The sequence below is a fragment of the Haliotis asinina genome, chromosome 9 (assembly GCF_037392515.1).
Source record: "Haliotis asinina isolate JCU_RB_2024 chromosome 9, JCU_Hal_asi_v2, whole genome shotgun sequence".
NCBI classification, from domain to species: Eukaryota; Metazoa; Mollusca; class Gastropoda; order Lepetellida; family Haliotidae; genus Haliotis; species Haliotis asinina.
Genome location: NC_090288.1, coordinates 43,426,562 through 43,445,673, shown reverse-complemented (window position 1 = coordinate 43,445,673; position 19,112 = coordinate 43,426,562). Strand labels below are relative to the sequence as shown.

General features: G+C 37.5%; 1 protein-coding gene across 1 annotated transcript in view; it reads left to right on the top strand.

Moving 5' to 3' along the window:
* LOC137295544 (guanine nucleotide-binding protein G(i) subunit alpha) overlaps window positions 1-19,112 on the top strand; it is a 60,717-nt gene that overhangs the window by 19,353 nt on the left and 22,252 nt on the right. The gene's annotated exons all lie outside the window — the stretch shown is intronic.

Below are 19,112 nucleotides of genomic sequence, written 5' to 3'. Positions count from 1 at the left end.
TCATTACGCTTCAGTATGATCTAGTATGTTTCATTACGATTCAGTATGATCCAGTATGTTTCATTACGATTCAGTATGATCTAGGATGTTTCATTACGATTCAGTGTGATCTAGGATGTTTCATTACGATTCAGTATGATCCAGTATGTTTCATTACGATTCAGTATGATCTAGGCTGTTTCATTACGATTCAGTATGATCTAGGATGTTTCATTACGATTCAGTATGATCCAGTATGTTTCATTACGATTCAGTATGATCTAGGCTGTTTCATTACGATTCAGTATGATCCAGTATGTTTCATTACGATTCAGTATGATCTAGGCTGTTTCATTACAATTCAGTATGATCCAGTATGTTTCATTGCGATTCAGTATGATCCAGTATGTTTCATTGCGATTCAGTATGATCTAGGCTTTCATTACGATTCAGTATGATCCAGTATGTTTCATTACGATTCAGTATGATCCAGTATGTTTCATTACGATTCAGTATGATCTAGGCTGTTTCATTACGATTCAGTATGATCCAGTATGTTTCATTACGATTCAGTATGATCTAGTATGTTTCATTACGATTCAGTATGATCTAGTATGTTTCATTACGATTCAGTATGATCTAGGATGTTTCATTACGATTCAGTATGATCCAGTATGTTTCATTACGATTCAGTATGATCTAGTATGTTTCATTACGATTCAGTATGATCTAGTATGTTTCATTACGATTCAGTATGATCTAGTATGTTTCATTACGATTCAGTATGATCCAGTATGTTTCATTACGATTCAGTATGATCCAGTATGTTTCATTACGATTCAGTATGATCTAGTATGTTTCATTACGATTCAGTATGATCTAGGATGTTTCATTACGATTCAGTATGATCTAGGATGTTTCATTACGATTCAGTATGATCTAGGATGTTTCATTACGATTCAGTATGATCTAGTATGTTTCATTACGCTTCAGTATGATCCAGTAGGTTTCATTACGATTCAGTATGATCTAGGATGTTTCATTACGATTCAGTATGATCTAGGATGTTTCATTACGATTCAGTATGATCCAGGATGTTTCATTACGATTCAGTATGATCCAGTATGTTTCATTACGATTCAGTATGATCCAGTAGGTTTCATTACGATTCAGTATGATCTAGGATGTTTCATTACGATTCAGTATGATCTAGTATGTTTCATTACGCTTCAGTATGATCCAGTAGGTTTCATTACGCTTCAGTATGATCTAGTATGTTTCATTACCATTCAGTATGATCTAGGATGTTTCATTACCATTCAGTATGATCCAGTATGTTTCATTACGATTCAGTATGATCCAGTATGTTTCATTACGATTCAGTATGATCCAGTATGTTTCATTACGATTCAGTATGATCTAGGCTGTTTCATTACGATTCAGTATGATCTAGGCCGTTTCAGTATGAATCAAGGGATCAGACTGACCAGAATATAGCATCCATTCCTTCCTAGACTGAATGATGATGTCAAATGTTATGAGTATTTGAAGAAACCATATCCTATTCCTAAACCTAACCAAATCACAAACTATGGAAGTAAACGCTGGTTACAAACAGTAATTAGTGTTGGATGAAGCAGACAGTATGGATTCAAAATTCAAAATGGTAACCAAGCCTTGCAGAGGAAGGTGGACTGGAGCTGACAGTGACTGACACATTCCCTTGGTCAATAGTCCCAGGCTCCTCCATACAACTTATGTAAATAAGATCTTGTCTCCATATTGGCTCAAATGTCAGGTGCACAAGTCAGAGTGTTCCTCCCTGGACGGGAGGAGAAGCCATTGTATTGTGGTGATAACAGTAGGTCAGAAGTTGCTCTTATCATGCCAAGAGCATATGACATAGCCTTGCATTAAGTCTTCTGTAATGGGAAGAAAACCACTGTCAATCGGGCTTATTAATAAATTTCAGTTATATGTTCTGATTTATTGACTTAAAAGGGTTGAAAGTTAATGCATGTGCTTCTTTGTAGTAAGCTTTTAGTTAGTTTATCCTATAATTTGCTTTAAAAGTTGAACTATAAATTCTTTCACAAATTGTGCTACTAACTTTCTATTAACTTGTAAATTTCCAAGATAACCAAGAGCAGACTTTTTATTAAACTTTCAATTTATCAAAAATTACCTGTTAAAAGTTTGATTAAATTTCATGAAACATTAAAGCAAGTCTACCATGACCTCTCTTGTATGAGTATTTAAGATGGGAGGTTGTTTAATCTCCCAAATAATACTCGAATGCTGATTGTCAAGTGAGGCTAGATAAAGCACAAGGAATGAGGAGGGCAGCTGTGATGGGTAACAGATAGAAATTCACAAGGTCTGAGGGTCATTGAGGAAACTGCCACAGAGTAGTTTCATGAAAAACCTCATAAATAATTGATTAGTGGTAACCTAATTGTTTAGTTGGACATTGGAATTGTCAGATCAAGGAACAGTTTCTTCAATAATTCTTATGCTTTTTTGGGGTCTGTTAGTTCCTGTTAGCAATGCACCAGCAGGATGGTAGTGACCATGATCATATCAAACAGGGTAGGAATTCCTTTAATACCTTCTCATCCTGTAAGAACACATTTCCTTATCGAAGAAGGTTTCGTGAACATCTGTTGTCTAGGACCAGACCAATTAACTTATTTCAGAATGAGCTGAGCTAACATGGATTTTGCCATTTGTAGACAAGAAAATTACAAAATGGTTATTTGTTACATCCTTTACTTGGTATCTTCATTTTGCCATTTGTTCATGCATTGTTTGGTATTTTTTTACAGTTTTCTGTTGTTGAAGACCTAACTCAGCTATTTGCCATCAATACTGCACAATGAGCAATCGATCAATGCAAATGGCATATGATGACATTAATCATTAAGCTAGTCACCAAGCCTGACCACATTATCAATTATTGGTTGATGAAGATCATTGCTAACCAGATCTTCACTGATATCTGACCCATGAAGGTCTGGGGTAGGAGAGGCCTTCAGCAACCCATGCTTGCCATAAAAGGCGACTATGCTTGTTGTTAGAGGTGACTAATGGGATTGGATGATGACGTTCACTCACTTGGTTGACATGTCATTGGTTCCCTGTTGTACAGATTGATGCTCGTGCTGTTGGTCACTGGATTGTCTGGACCAGGCACTGTTATTTACAGAACACCGCCATATAGCTGGAATAATACTTAGTGCAGCATAAAACTAGATTAAACCATTCACAGGTATCTCTCCCAGTACCCTGACTTGGTTAACATCGCTTGGACGTCAAACTGAAAATTCCTTTTCATTCCGCCTCTATTCGTAAATAAGACATTAGTGCTTGTCACGTTGTAGATGAGCCTGCACAGTAAACACGTTTGTGACAAGTTGGTGGGGCAGGGAATGTAGATGAATACACTTGGTTGCTACAGATACATGAGGTAGATCAGAACCTACCGGACGTGCAATACTTGCTCACCGTAGCGTGAACTCAATGCCCCTTCAGTGGTATGATAAAGCAAATCAAAACACGATTCGCATGAGGGAATTGAAGTTTTCAATATTTCGACCACAACCTGTTTCCCTCTTGTTTCAAATGGAATGTTCTGGCGGGCGTTCCCATGTATGCAAATTGGGGTCATTTGTCAGGTCAAGGCTTCTCTTATACTTTTCAAGCAGTAAAAAATGGACATTTGACTCTGAGAGAACAGGAGAAGATTGTCATAAGTATCTGAGTCTAGAAAAATGATAACAGCAACTGTTCTCATCTTTTATACCATTTAAAAAAATCTGGAATCAGTTGTCTGCAGCAGTTATCTATTTATGGAACTATTCAGATGATATTTCAAGGTTTGTCAGCACTGAACCTGTTCCTGTGTTTTTCAAAATATCTGAGACCTCTATCGCTTAGGATTTCAAACCCTGATACCTACCAGCCACGCCATGCCACACCACATGGTTTTGGATGATGTCTATAGTGGTGTTGGTACCATCTCACAACCAAGTTAAAATGGGATCAAAATGTTATCAAGTTGATGTTATTATCATCATAACACATATTAAATGTTGAACCATTATTATTTAAAAACCAAACTATTTGAAACAATAATAAGCAAGTCTGGTATTTAACTAACATAAACAAGTGTAGATACAAACAATAATTCTGACAAACACAATCTTGGTTTTACACATTTGTGTGTCACATTGCATGCAGATGAAGAAAATGGCCGCACCATTCTTTCTTCTCACAGTCTCTGTTATTTAAACACATATTTGCAGAGTGTGGTTCTTCATCTTCATCTTCATCCAGTCTGGCATCAACAAGATAGCCTATTTACTTGTGTTTAGACAACGTGGTAGAGTGTTTGTACAAACATTAATCCTTAAAATGCTGAAGTCAAACAAATACATCTGTTGATTCGAATGTTTGACACACTTCTCTGTATGGAGTGTCACATGGCGTCATTGTTTCAGCAGTGTTTCTATTTCCTATATTTGTTTCACTTAGCTCCAAGCGAAAGTGCTTTCTTTAGGTCGCAGCAACTTCAACTCATTTTGACACATATTTGTTAAAATCTCCTTAATCTGTTTCTGATGAGTTGAGATGTTGGGGTCAGGAATAGGTTTCTATATTTAGTGTCAAGTGTGATGTGTGATTGTAACTCTTTTTTCCAGAAGTTATGACGGTGTAGTTCAACTATTTGAAAGCAATCCTCGATTTCCCACATGGGTACAATGTTCTGGTGTCCCCTGCCGTGATATCGCTGGAATATTGCTAAAAGCGGTGTATAGCCAAACTCACTCACCCACTCAGGAATGGTGAGGTTGCCTGGCAGTTAAAGTGTGAACTTTTCTTGCTGATGATATTGCTGGAATGCACACTCACTCACTCAAAATGTAATCTGCAAAGTAAAATAAAGGAGAGACAAGCTCATAGATTAATCATTAACAAGGGCTTTCCCATGTGTTCCAGACTCGATTTGCCCGGTTCTGGTTTCAAATTATTCTTTTGGGTCTCCGAAACCCCCACACACCTAATCATATGTTGCAGGCATAAATCTGGTTTTCGTCTTCACACTTCAATATGATCAAGATGAGTTCTTCACGTCTTTGAGAAGCAGCATCTATTCTGTGTGTTTAAGAGAAAGTCTGATCCTACTTTCCAGAATTAAAGATGCTTCCGCCAGAGCTCTCCTAACATGATGACATTTACAAGTTAATCCTTTGAGCATTAGAATTCTTCTTTTGTTTAATGGAGTGTCCTCTATTAAAGCTTCCAGCATGAAGGCTTCTGGTAAGGGTGGACTCCAAGCTAAACAGTGCCTCAGATGATACAGACATGTATAGCATGGTGTGACATGTGTGTTAAACTCTCAGGAGGACCTAGTCAGTGTACGAAATAACTGCCTATCTGCCCATGGCTGATAGCATTTATGTCAGGCTAGATGAACTGCTACTACAACCCCTTGTAGATTATCAAGAAATTGTTTGCATTGTTTCGACTGAATCAAGATGCAAAGTATATCTCATATGTTTAGGGGCAGTGGGATAGCCTAATGGTTAGAGTGTTTGTTTGTGATGCCAAAGACATGGATTTGATTTCCCACATAGGTACAATGTGGAAGCCCATGTCTGGTGTCTCTCTACTGTGATATTGCTGGAATGTTGCTAAAAAATGTGGAAATCAAACAACACTTTCTCTCATATTTTGAGATTTTTTTGCACACTTTTGTTGTTGATATTGGTGGATTAAGGGAAGTAACTCTCGGTTCTATGAACAGATGTAGCAACAAGTATTATTTAAGAACATATTGTTTAATACAATGCAGTCGTACACATTTGTATTGCGTACATTAAATTTATTTCACGAAAGTGTGACAATGTCAATTTAAAAGGTTATGCTTATGTTGAAATTTCAATTCATACAAAGTGATACACTTACTCTATGATAAATATGGCATCTCTCCGAACTGGGAAGGGGAGATCGATATAAGTGTAATTCTGTGCAGTTGACCTAGGTAGATTGACTGGAAGCTATTGGAGGAAGAAGGTGAGAAATCACCCCTTCAGGCACCTGCCGGACACCTGTCGTGGTGCAAATTAATCATCCTCCCCTGTCAGGTGACTACGTCAATGATGGTCACATGACAGATAATATGAGGGTGATATAGGACGTAGCAGCTCATGCAGCAACAATTCTCGCAGAAATCTTTCTCACACCTTATTCAGTATTTGACATTACAGTGTCGCAACAAGTAGTTCATTCTTACGGTATCTGGTTCGTTTCTGTCTTGACTGACCTCTTATGAAGCTTTTTTCCAGTTTCCATTTTGATTGATTTTAGACCCTTGCATTTTCATTTCTGAATTTGTAATCACGGGCAGGTAACTTAAACTTGCATCAAATAAATTGGTGCATATGGACATGGGAGACTGCTGCATTCTTTGTCTTACTTTGTGCAAATGAGTTATTCTCTCAAAAAAGAAAACAGGAAAAAGATGTTACAAGTACAAAAAAAGTTCATGCACAATACATATTTGGACCATACCTATTCAGTTTGAAATATCAGCTAATATTATTCTAATTACTTTGTGCCTGCTCTCATCAGAGGAAGGGCATTGTTTTGCCAACTTAAGCTCATGGACTGCACACCATCTGAATTAACATATCTTAATTAACTTTCTGTTTGTTACTGATAACAGATGTTTTTGTCCTTATTCTTTGAGGTTGCTGCTATTTATAGTTTCATGTTTGGATCTGCTTATGTTAAATGTTGATTGGTGTGATTGACGTAAGGCATGAGACATCTCCAGGACTAGGTATAGTACATAAAGTTAAAAAGAAGAATTTTTTGTATGTTGGTACTTGGGGTACAGGTATGAACAGGACCAATGAAGATCCTGGTTAGAATCTGTTCTTTAGTAACCCATGCTTGTTGTAGGAGGCTACTGACGGGATCAGATGCTCAGACTCTCTGACTTGGTTGAAATGTCATTTTATCCCAGTTATGTAGATTGATGATCATGCTGTTGATCACTGGATTGTCCTGTCCAGATTGAATAAATTACAGACCACCACCATATATCTGGAATATTACTGAGTACAATGTAAAACTAAACTCACTCACTCACTCACAATATGAATGGGGCGTTTGGTTATGTGACAGGCAGGAATTGAAATGAAATAGTTTACTGGAAAAGAGTGCATACTTTGTGACAAAACAAACATGATTATAAGTGAAGCTATGTCAAGCCTATAAAATATAATTGTGTTAAGTCTAAACATGGAGACTGTATATCAATATTGTACATTTGTTGAATGAATGTTATCAGTTTGTATTCTGGCTATGAATGTTGGTTGTATCACTGAACACAAACTAATCAAACAATTAGCGTTGATTTATATTTGAAGGGGATTATTATCTGTAATGTGAGAGTATTTTTGCTGCCAGTGATTATCAATGTTGATAGTTTCCGCAGCATTGACATGTGTTGACAATGTTGTTATCCTGTTGACAGTGTAATAATTTATTGTGTTGACATTTTTGTAGTTTACAATATAGTTCTCCATGTTGACAATACCATGAAGTTCATGTTGACAATCTCATCGCTCATTAAGTTGACCATATCGTAGTTCATCATGTTGACAGTGTCAGATGTTCATGTTGAATGATAAGTTATGTTGACAGTGTCGTTTACAATATAGTTCATCAAGTTGATGTAATTATCACCAAAACATTTATTAACTGTATAACCATTATTATTTAAAAATCAAACTATATCCTGTTCAACAATATCATAGTTCATGATGTTGACAGTCTTGTAGTCCACCCTGTTGACTGTCACATTTCATTGTGTTCTCAGTGTTTTCTTTTATATATTTTGGTCATGTGGATAAAGTGTTTGCCTGGGTTGAAGATGTCAATGGTTCAAATCCCTCCTTTTCCCAACCCACACCCCATTTCCACTCCCCATTCCCACACACATAATGCACACATAGACGTACATACACAGAACCATGGTACACACACATCAGACAATAATCCTGAATGCAGTCTTGAACGTTATGTTAAACCCTTTACACCTCACCCTCCTTGAACTGATAACTGAAATTGTTTAGGACATTCTGTAAAACACTTTCATCATGAGACATGCTGTTTACTTGTTGTCCAAGCTTATAGCCAACTAAGCCAAAGAGGAAAAACTGTCAGCGCTTGCTAAGATGTCACATGCTATGAAAACAAACTAAGCATTGGAAAATAGGGCAAACAGACAGCACAGCTATGCCCAAACTGAATGCCTTCCGACTTGATATGTCTTACCAGGCAGTTGGATACCTTTCAAGGGGTAGTGGGGTAGTCCAGTGGTAAAAGCATCAGACTGAGTAGCGTGTTTGATTTTTCAGTGTGTGAAGTTCATTTCTTGTGTGCCCCATCATGACATTGCTAAAAGGGGCATACAATCATACTCACCCACTCACTTGCCCAAGTGGATGCATTGTTTGAAGCCTAGTTTGGTGAGGCCCATGGTGAGTTAGTGATGATGGTTACTCTCAGCAGTAATCCGGCATTATCACTTCTGAAGCACATATTTGGTGTCCCCTATCATCATATAGCTAGAACATTGCCACAAGTGGCGTAGAACACAACTCACTCACTCCAGCATTATCACAGCGGGTAACACGAGAAATTGACTTCACACACTTTCGGGGATCAAACCCGAGTTTTTGATGTCACAAGTGAATGCATATTAGACTATGCCATCTAGCCCTTCTGCCATGATACTACAGGAATATTGCAAAAAGTGGTATAAATCCCAGCTCCCTCTACACTCTTAACCATATGGATAAACGAACACATCAGTGTACCTGCCTTACCATTATTAAGACATCAGGTTTGTTTCATGAGCTGGCAGTTCCAAAGCATGTTCTGGACTTTTGTTTCCTGTGAAGTTATAAGAGGATTTCCATAGACGTCATTGTTTTTCCTCTGATTTACACAGAAATGACTCAAAATGATTGATCTGACAGTAATTGTATTGATCTGAAGAGGAGTCATTGGACACGTGCTGTAACATCAGTGAAGTTACCCTGGTTTTCTATAGATAATGTAGATAGTATTGTAACAAAGTCGGCAAAGGTAATTGAGCCACAGCTATTACAGGTTACCACAGAAACTAGAGGTTAATATTGTGTTTGATTGGATCTGATGTAGAATTCTTGTGCTATTTTTGGAAATTCTTTTGGAAATTGTTATATTATTTCATTGCGTGCATGAATCTCTGATATAGTTCGTCTGTGGTTGTTCAGGTAACATTTTGGTTAATGATGTCTTTGACAAGTCGAACATCTGCTGAAAATGATTGTAAATTTACAGGATAGCAGTTTGAGATTTGAAATGATTTGAACCAAGCTTTCATATTTAGATGCAAGCGATGCCCACTCACTAGTCTACCAGTTTGAGACAGGAGTAAATTGAAGTTCAAGGTGTTTATTCAGGTATCTGGTTAATTTACATAAACCTCGTTTCAAGATAAGCTGTACATCGGTTGTGTTGAGCCCACTCACTGGTCGACCAGTTTTAGACTAAAGTATTAGTGACATATTGCAAGACAAGACCTCCTTTCTAGTCTGTTACTCAATCTCAGAAAATAATCAAAAAACTGAATTTAGCTCAACCTTGGCTGATTTCTGACTATTTAAAAAAATATGTATATTTAGTGAAAATTAATCTATTTCAGGACTAAATATTTGTCATGCTCAACAACGTGCACATTGTTACATAAATGCAATGAAGTCCGCCTTGTGTGTGACGTTAATACCTATTATTGCTCCCTTTAAACCAACTGATAATGTCATCTTTATGACTTCTTGTCTATTTCCCTTAGCATCATATTCTGTAATCTAATTATGTAATGAGAGTTGACTTTGAACAGTCCTGCTTGTAGTATGCAATACAATTTATGCAGCCCAAGCAGTTAGCTCTCAGGTGCAGCATGTACATCATTAAGAATTATCACTGTCTTTCTGGGGACTCAGAACACTTAAGCAATTAAGGACGCAGAAAGTTAATGTCATTAGGAAAGCCTTTCAGAGACTGCTGTCGTTACAGCTTTTCGGTTTGTTATAGCTTTTGGGTTCGGAGCCAGTTTCCGATTTGCTAATGGATTGCTGGGAGAGGGATAACGTTTACTCAATATTACTGAGGAAGAGATGAATCATGGGAAGAAAATGGATAAGCTGTTACGGTGTTGTGTAAACAGCCATCCCCTGCAGGGGTGAGAGATAGGTGGGACGTATAGGTAGTGATATGCACCACCTGGGCTATAACAACACGGAACACCCACCAGGGAGCTTGTAAATGTTATCAACTTCAATAGTCATAGGTTGAAAAAATTATTCTTATGATGGGAGGTAGCGAGGATTGTCAGACATCATGATGTCTGTGTCTGGCATTCCACAGTCTTTGTTATATCACAATGCCAAGGGTTATGGAGATTTTGTTCTTTTAATGTTCTAGCTGTCAGTAATGTAATAATTATGTCAATGGTATGCATGATGGTAGGATGGACAGAGTGATGTGATGAAAGATATTAGATATGTGAGTTATGCAAGATACATGTACAGATAAATAATGATAATAATGGACAGTTATAAAGTGAATGTATCTACGCACTTGTGCATAGTCAAAGTGCCAAGACATTACTATGCCAGTTTTCCCAAACTGCCCGATTCTCTAGAAGGTTAACAGTCAGTCGTATCACTTATCCCACTGGGTACCCAGTTACTGCAAGGTGAATAGAGGCAATTTTGAAAGGACACACTTGCCTAAGGCAAGACTACATAAATTAATTTAGATTAATGTTGTATTGAGGAACGGCTTAGCCACCTTTTCAACCCAGAGCAAAGGTCTCCTGGTAGTGTATACATGATGACTGATAGATAGTTGTCTCACTATAGCGTTACTAATAAATACCAGTACCAAGCAGTCCAGTGATTATGTCGTAAGAGGCGACTATTGGGATCGGGTGGTCGAGCTTGCTGACTTGCTTGACACATGTCATTGGTTCCCAATTGCGCAGATCGATGCTCATGTTGTTGATCACTGGATTGTCTGGTCCAGACTCGATTATTTACAGACCACCTACAGTTGGAATATTGCTGAGTGCGGCATAAAACTAAACTCACTCACTCAGTCCAGTGATTAATGGGATACAGTGACTTGCACAAGCAAGTCAGACAACCAGATCTTTCTTGTCACTGCTTGAAACATGCATGGTTTCCTAAAGATAAATTTTAATCTCAGTATATGACAGCTGTTCTATAAGGAGTAAAATCTGCTCCTAAGATAGAGAATATCTTTGCTCTTGTAGATAACAGAGATTACTGTGATGTTTTTGGCAAGAAATTACCTTTTTAATCTAATCATGCTGCATGGATTTATCTTGGGGTTCTTGGAGGCCAATATTCAAGTTGTGCAGGAAATGTTATTGAAATTGTCAAATTGAATGAAGGGTATTCTTTTACAGAATATCTTCAATTGAAATTTTCTAGCTGTGCAAATGTTAATAAGGGACTTAACCTTGGATTGTTGCAGGGGATTAGTGATTATTATGAAAATGAGGATACAAGACCTTTATTCAGCTGCTTGCCAGCTTTACATTGAGTTCAGTGCTGCAAGACCACTTGATCGTAAGAACTGAGGGTCATTAGAAATATTCCCATTGTAATTGTGATGATTTGGGAGTATTCATAAGACACAGATTTCACAATCCTTGATGAAGTCCTTTATACTTCCCTGTTAGTTTGTCTCACAGTCCCTGAACCACATTATTTCCCCCTCCACCAAGTTTCTACTTGATGTTGTCTCTATGTAACTGTTATATTGCCAGTGTGATGTAAAACCATTACTCAGCCCAACTCACCTTAAATCAACTCAACTGGCTGCAGTGTTGAAGTCCTTATAAATGAAGTCTAGATTTCTTCAGGTTTAAGCTAAATATCCCATTTCACCAAGGCTGTTTTTCAAATGAAATGGAATTATTTGTTATCTTCAGAATTATATATATTCAGAGATTGAGCATTAGTGTACTCTGTTATGAATGGATGTGAGTTTAGTTTTTGCTGCTTTCAGCAAGTTTCCAGCAATATCATGGCAGGGGACACCTGAAATGGGCTTCACACATTGTACCCATGTGGGGAATTGAACTCGGTCTCCAGCACAAGAAACCCTTAAAGGTCTGGGGTAGAATAGACCTTCAGCAACCCATGCTTGCCATAAAAGGCGACTGTGCTTGTCATAAGAGGCAACTAACGGGATCGGGTGGTCAGGCTCGTTGACTTGGTTGACACGTCATCGGTTCCCAGTTGCACAGATCGATGCTCATGTTGTTGATCACTGGATTGTCTAGTCCAGACTCAATCAGGTGGTCAGGCTTGCTGGCTTGGTTGATGCTCATGCTGTTGATCACTGGGTTGTCCATTGACCAATGGTTCAGACTTAAGTATTTATAGCCAGCCAGCATATAGCTGGAATATTGCTGAGTGGGGTGTAAAACTGAATTGACTCGCTCACCCCAGCACAACAAGGGAATGTTGTTGAATGAACTTCCCAGAGGAAAACCATAGGCCCTCTCACCCTTCTCCTGTAGGATGAAGTGCATGTACTGTTTTAAGTGCTGTACCAAATTAACAACCCTCTAGTTTCACTTTGAAAAGTACTTCTGACACTTACATCGTTCACACCAAGTTGACTGACCCAGTGTGACTTAATACGAGTGAATCGGCACATAGAGCTCTGAACATTTTAAAATTCAACTGGCTAAAAAACATGTTGAATCATCCTGAGTAATTAAGTAGTTTTAGAGGTAATAAATATCCAAGACAAGTTGTTAGTAAACAAGTTCCCATATGGTATGAAAGGACAGACAGTTCATCGTGACAGCACCCTCTTGTGAGGGAGATAAGCACCACTGAACAATACTGTAATGAGGAAATTAATTTGTGTATTCAAGCCTAATACTGGAGGTTAAACAGCTTGGAGATGACATTTGTATTGTCATGATTAAATAGCATAGAAGTTTGCTCATATTGTAGACTTGCTCAACGGCTGTATTGAGTAAAAATCCATTCATTTTAACTTGTCATAAAGAAACAAACTATGTGGAAAGTACAAGATTTTAACAGGTAGTGTCTGTTTGTATGTGTTTGATCGTGAAATTATTATGTTAGTTAATAATTGTTGTCTTAGAGACTTGTGCAAGTCTAGTCTTTGGGAAGGGTGGTGGACTGTGACTCAGGGTACGATCTCTTATTCAGCCCTTCTATTTGGCTCCAACTGATGATAATGGATGTCATGGTTAATAGGCTGTGTGCATGGGATTATGGTTTTGTTGTGTTTCTTGGACTGTATTTATCCTAATAACTAGCCTTGCACTGTGACATTAGTATCAGACTATATCACCAGATATTAGTGACCTCAAATTTTAGAATGACAACTTTGTTCAAACCTTCAAAATCAGTGTTAATTAGCATTAGTAGATAACACTTGAGACAGAACTGTTTAGTGGTTATAAGGTGAGTGAGTGAGTCAAGTATTATCAACAGTATGAGCATTGATCCGTGCAATTTGCAACTGATGACGTGTCAACCAAGTCAGCAAGCATGATCACCCAATTCTGTTAGTTGCATCTTACGACAAGCTTCACCAGGAATGCAGCCTTATTTATTGTCATTAATATCCATACCGAAACACTTAATCCTTACACACATCCCAATAAGAATGTGTTTGTGATGCTGCTGCAATATTCATGAAAGGAGCAGATGCTTTCTTGCTCGCTTACTCACTCACTCGCTCAGACTATCCAACTGTGCTCTTAATTACTCATGAAATATTAAACCTGGTATTCAAAACACCAAACCAATAGCTTTCTTAATTCAGTAAGGTTTTAAATATATAGTTTCCTGGCATTCTTATTGTTTTAGTCCTGGCAGGGATGAGTTTGTGGAGTTTGTATGAAACGGTCATGCAGCCTTGTGACGAGCATGTGATCATGTCTGTACATGTGTGTAAGGCAGACAAGACATAAGACACTTGGTCAACGTCAAGGAAGTCATCTGTTCTGCTTGCCTCAGGAGACTTTAACTTAGTATAGCATGCTATATCAAGGGATATGTCCGCATAACAAGTAGAGCATGTTGGGTAAAAATCACCATATCCCTCCTCACCTGCGTAGTTAGTTGTCAACTGATGGAGGCCCTTCTGTGAGACTACAGAAGCTCAGACTAGACCACTTTGTTATACTGTAATAGAGGATGTACATATAAATGACAGATTACCTGCTTCACAAATACATACTGAAGCAATGAATGCTGCATAATTACCCGAGATCAAAAAGCATTTGGCAAATAAATTATCGACTCATGAAGATCAGGTTCAATTTGGTCTTGAGGAATATAACCTATACTCATAGTAGGAGGTGACTTAAAAGATGGGGTTGTCAGACATGTTGACTTAGTTGACACAGGTCATCGTATCCCTATCTCATAGAACTTGCTCATGCTTTTGATGTTGATCACTGGATTGTCTGGTCCAGACTTGATTTATTCCAGAACTGTGCCTTATAGCTTGAAATTGCTGTGTGCAGCATTAAACAACCGTCGACCAAGGAACCAAATAAATAATTTGTCACACCCAGTCCTCTTTCAGTCCTGAGTTTGACAACAGGGGTCTGCTTCAAAGTGTCTGTCCTGGTCATGGCTTTAATTTACTTCTACAAAATGAAGAAAACATACAACAATTTAATATGATGAAACTTAAAATCCAAGATAGAAGATATCCAGGGAAAGCATGATTTCAGAGTGTCAGTTGCTTTTTTGCTAGTGTATATTTGAAGAAATAATAGATCCGGAGCACTTATGTCTTTCTCCTATTGAGGTCTCGGGATTTGATAGACCCCTGTCTTGCTCTCTTCTGTTGTGTTCCTGGATAAAACAGGTGTCTAGTGATTTTTCAATCAATATGCCACAAACTGTACTTTAATTCTCTCTAGTACAAAGTTAATTCTTTTTGAAACTGTTGGAGGTTTTAAAGAGTCTTTTAATTTATGTTTAACAGCGATTTAGACGCAGGAAACAGCACTGGATTTGGAGTCAGTCATGACATGTAGGTGGACAGGAGAAGACTTTTTGCTAGACTTTTTTTTAGCAAAGGCCAATGCGTACACTGTGATACTGAATATTAAAATTATAAGATATGATATATATAGTCCGAAGTGTTCAAAACATCCATTCTTAATAAGACTGTTGACAGAGTCAGTGAAGAGGAGTGTTTTCAGGAGAGGTGTTGATTGGTCCGTGTCTGTATCTGCCATGGGACTTATCTTGTGTACATGAAATGTTAAGATTAGCAAGGTGATCATATTTATAGGCTGGTGTTTACTGCGCTGCAATACACAGCAGTCTCTGTACTGGATTCACACCCAACCAGTATGTCCTCAGAGACAGTTTGGAATGGTGAGATGTAAACAGACTCATGGTGGTAAATGTTGGGACTTCAGTTAGAGATCTGATTCCAGTCTTAATGAGTCGAGGATGTTCCTCTTGGCTATCTAGTATGATTTTCATGCAAATAATTTCATTTAAATTGTAAAGGAGACTGAGATGGGAGAATTAGAGCCTGAGGATCTAGACTTGCTTCATAAACCCTTATTTAAACACCCATTAACTAAATATGCCTCTAATGAAGGTCTTGTCATTAAACCATAATTAACTTAGGGGAACCCATGATACTTTGCAGATAAACACTAGTCTGCATCATGGCTGTCGTCAGAAATCATAGTAAATATTTTGAAAGTTGTGAAATACATCTTCTAACAGACCTAGTTGAAGATCACATCAGTGTCTTAAACAGCAAACTGACTAACTCCAATCCTAATGCCAAAAAGAAGCAGATATGGGACTAAATAACATCCAAGATCAATAGTCTTGGGGGTAAGCAATAGAACATCAAAGAGAAATCAACATGAAATGGGACATGTTTCAAAGTGCGAAAAAAAAGAGGGAGTTTTCGAATAGGTACATTATGTTTTCTGCCATGTTGATACGGCTAATGACGAGTTAGTGATACCCCCAAACCTTCATTAGCTTAATGATGCATTACTAAAGGGGTTCATTTATTAAGGGTTTCATGCAAATGAAGATAATCAATGATTAACTAATCATAGTATAATTAAAGATTAAAGCTTTATTAAAGCTTGATACAACCGGGTCAAGATAACTTTTCTGGTACCCAAGTGTTTGCTCTTTATGACAAAGACCCAACTTAAATTACTTACATGGGAAAAATGTGTGTGATTCCATTTCTACTGTTTTTCTGCCATGATATAACTGGGTTATTGCTGAGAGTGACTTTAAACCATACTCACTAGCTCAGTCTGGTACCAAATGTCAGTCTCCATTTTCTGGCCAAAAAAGTTAGAACTAGTGATTAAAGTGGAAACATTTACTAGCCATAGAGAATAGAACGAATGGTTACAAAACATTTATTGGCCACCATGTTCAGGTTAAGTGTTAATGAAATATTTAGAACTAGTGGTGAGGAAACATCTATCTGCCACGGAGATCAGAACTCATGGTTAGGAAACATTTACTGGCCACCAAGTTGAGATTAAGTGGTAATGAAAGATTTAGATCTACTGATTACAAAACATTTACCAGCTAAACAGAAAGGGGCATGCTAGGTGCTCTCACAAAACTATTATTGTAAAAAAGAAATTACAAATGTCAGCTTTATCTCTCAGTGAGGAATTTTTTTGTACTTTCAAAACCCCCCAAAATAGCCTCCCCCAAATCCTTGACTTCCCCTCAGAGTTTGAATACAAAATAGTGGTCCTCCCTCTCACAGGCTAGATGTCCTGAATTCATCCAGTGGAGGTCTTTCTCTGTCATGGAATACTTCCTTTACAAAAAACAGTAAGCTAGATGTAAACAGCGAATAGTTGAGATTGTGCCGCCCCACCCTTGGATAGCTACCAGTACTGATTATATACGCCAGAGAGGGTAAAGCTAATTAAACTGGATTGGCTAGTGTTATACTTGCAGAGTCCCTAACGTTCATGTGTTCCAAGATACAGTGCACACCAGCCAAACTAAACTCTGTATGGGAGTAGACATCTTGAATTTCACTTGTTCATAGTTTACCTTGTCAAAGTACCATATTTGCCATAACAAGTGGCCAGGGCGGTGAAATAATTCAAGCATTCACAACATGAGTTTACAACGAGTTAAATTTGTTTTTTGGTTGTATTTTTCAACAAGCATTATTTCAAACATAAATGAAATATTTACATAATAGTCACCTAACAACTTTTAACAAAAGTCGCGATGGTCTCTGGCTTGGTAATCTACTTTAATGAAATCAGATTTAGCTCATTTTCTATTATGTTTTTTCTGCAGAAATATTGTTTTCTGGGCACTTACTTGCTTCAAATGTAAATCTGTGATATTCTGTTTATTTTACTGTCCTTTTTTGACAGATATTTATATTGTTTAAGTTTGTTTTGTTACTATATAGCTTTATGGGCATGCTTATGATTCAGTTTCCTTCACTTTGTAAGCGTTTATTAAATTTCTCATCAAAGACTTTGTTGAAACATGGATGCCCAAAGTGTAATGAAAATGTTTGCCATTGTTGATCACATCTTAAAAACTTTGCTTCTGTCAAGCTAAGGATTTGTCGCACATGCGTAAAAAAGTGTAATTTTTTTGATGGAATCTTAAGAAAACAGTTTCTTTCTTTTCAACACATATTCGTTATGATCTAAAAGTTGGTTGTCAACGAGACTGTTTGAAATTCTGTCAAATGTTAAGAGCTTATTCATCTTTAAGAAATTCAAAACAGTTTTAAGTTTCTGACATTTGTGTTTGTAATTCCTAGTCCTTAGCAGTGTGAAATGAACACTGAATTGAGCTGGAACACATGTTGTAGGGAAAGGTGATACTGCCTTACTTCCATTCAGGGACTTGATTAACCTACCACATGTCCAACTCGCTGTCAAATGTCAAACAGCAGAAATTTGAGCCCTCTCTTGTGGTAAGGTTGGAACTTGTGGTTAAGAAGATGTTTCTAGCTGCTGGGGTTAGAACCAGTTGTGAGGGAGAATCTACCGACCAAAAGCTCTGATCAAGAGGTTATGATATATATTCCTGCTACATAGATTAGAGGAAGTCGTTAGGAAACATAACTAGCCATTAATGTGAACAAAAGGTAGGGATTCATTTACAAGCTACTGAGAATAAAACTAATTGGAATGGACTTTCTGCTGGCCACAGAGCTCAGAAGAATTGGTTCGGAAACATTCACTGACTTATAGAGATTAGAACTAGTGGTTAAGAGACTTCTGCGGGCAGCAGTAGTTGTAACTAGTGCTTGGGAAACATCTACTAGCAATAGAGATTAGAATTTGTATTTACAAAAATATTTACTGGCCACCAAGCAAAAATATATCAAATGGTTATGAAAGATTAGAACAAGTATTCAGGAAACATTTACCAGGCACAGAAAATGGGACATGGTGGATGTCTGGACAAAACTATTGTTCTGGGAAAAAATAATTTCCAGAGATGAGCACATCTTTTTGTACATTGTGTCATGCAGTTACTGTATCTTATAATACTTACAAGCAATATCCTGCTTTGTAGTTACAATCACTGAAACTGGTAATCTGCTTTTGAGCTCTGTTTATTTTCAGTTGTGACTTTGAAGGTCAGAGTGACTTTGAAGGTCAGAGTACCTTCATTGACAGTACTCTTGTGTTTTTCTCTAATTTTCTTGACAATTACAGCAATAATGGATAACAAATGATTTCATGTTCGATAAGTTGACAATAAAGTTGACGATGATCATCATAAAGGTGGAGTTAGTGATGATAGTGAAAAATGTTCAAGTGATGATTATGTCAAATTAGCATTGGATGTATATCATTCTGCCATGACTGTTGGTGTCGATCACATCTGTTGGTGTCGATCACATCTGTTGGTGATTATGATATGATGGTGATGGAGTTAGTTATATTCTGCTGTTGATAATGGTGATGATGATAAAGTTGATTA